This window comes from Mytilus edulis, chromosome 10, assembly GCF_963676685.1.
Source record: "Mytilus edulis chromosome 10, xbMytEdul2.2, whole genome shotgun sequence".
In the NCBI taxonomy this organism is placed as follows: Eukaryota; Metazoa; Mollusca; class Bivalvia; order Mytilida; family Mytilidae; genus Mytilus; species Mytilus edulis.
The window spans coordinates 49,825,127-49,826,831 of NC_092353.1; positions in this window are offsets into that span (position 1 = coordinate 49,825,127).

Here is a 1,705-nt window from a genome sequence, read left to right on the forward strand (position 1 = left end):
AATACAGTAGGTGCTATTTTTGATACATATCTGTATAAACTTACTTTTTTGGAAAATGGAATATAACAACCAATAGTGAAGGCCCTTTATATAGCTTTTAATGAGTAAAATTTACCAATGGTGTGATTTACTGTTCAGTTTAGATCCTTTCCTTATATCTTTTATATAGTCTCAAATGGTTATACATATTACCTTTCCAAAAAACGTAAGATCACAAAACTACTGAACTCTGAGGAGAATTCAATAAAATTGAGAATGGAAATGGGGAATGTGCCAAAGAGACAACAACCCGACCATAGAAAACAAACAACAGCAGAAGGTCACCAACAGGTCTTCAATGTAGCGAAAAATTCCCGCACCCGGAGGCGTCCTTCAGCTGGCCCCTAAACAAATATATACTAGTTCAGTGATAATGAACGCCATACTAACTTCCAAATTGTACACAAGAAACTAAAATTAAAATAATACAAGACTAACAAAGGCCAGAGGCTCCTGACTTGGGACAGGCGCAAAAATGCGGCGGGGTTAAACATGTTTATGAGATCTTAACCCTCCCCTATACCTCTAGCCAATGTAGAAAAGTAAACGCATAACAATGCGCACATTAAAATTCAGTTCAAGAGAAGTCCGAGTCTGATGTCAGAAGATGTAACCAAAGAAAATAAACAAAATGACAATAATACATAAAAACAACAGACTACTAGCAGTTAACTGAGATGCCAGCTCCAGACTTCAATTAAACTGACTGAAAGATTATGATTTCATCATATGAACATCAGGCACAATCCTTCCCGTTAAAGGTTTAGTATCATACCATCATAACATACATGAGAAGAACATAACCCGTGTCATGCCAACAACTGGTTTTTGAATAAATGTGTTTAGTTCCGATGCAAAGACCCAATAAGTGAATCAATATTAACGCAAAAATATGCAATCTTTAATGACCTGACAACAGTATCGTAACTATACCCCTTCTTAATAAGTCTATTCAAATGCTTTGTTAGTTTTTGAGGTGAATACTGACACCTTTGTGCTTTATAAAGAATATTTCCATAAAAAATTGGATGTGAAATACCTGAACGTATAAGAAGTCTGCATGTTGAGCTATATCTACGAATGATGTCCTTATACCGATGATAAAATTTTGAAAGTCCATAATCAAATGGAAAAATCAAATGATAAAGCACATCAAACTAATGTACAACAACTGTCATATTCCTGACTGGGTACATGCATTCTCATATGTAGAAAATGGTGAATTGAACCGGTTTTATAGCGCTAAACCTCTCATTTGTATTACAGTCGCATCAAATTCCATTATATTTATAATGATGCGTAAACAAAACAGACATAATAGGTAAAATTGTCAGACTAGGGGTACAGCAGTCATCACGTTCTTCTAACAATGATATGTCTATTGTTGGATAACATAATGTGATATGAGATCCGTCATGTATTTGTTTATATGACATTATATGATACCGATTCAAAAATGTTTATAGTCAAAGCTTACCGGATGAGTCGAGCTCATTCGAACTAATTTTTAGTTATTTCTAATGCTTCATTGTTACACAATTGTCCCATGTTACAGAAAGTTTTAGTGCCCATAACTTATTTAAAATCCGCCACATTATATATGCCTGTCCAAAGCCATGCATGTAATTCGGTAGTGGTCGTTGATTGCTTTCTGTCCTAAATGTTA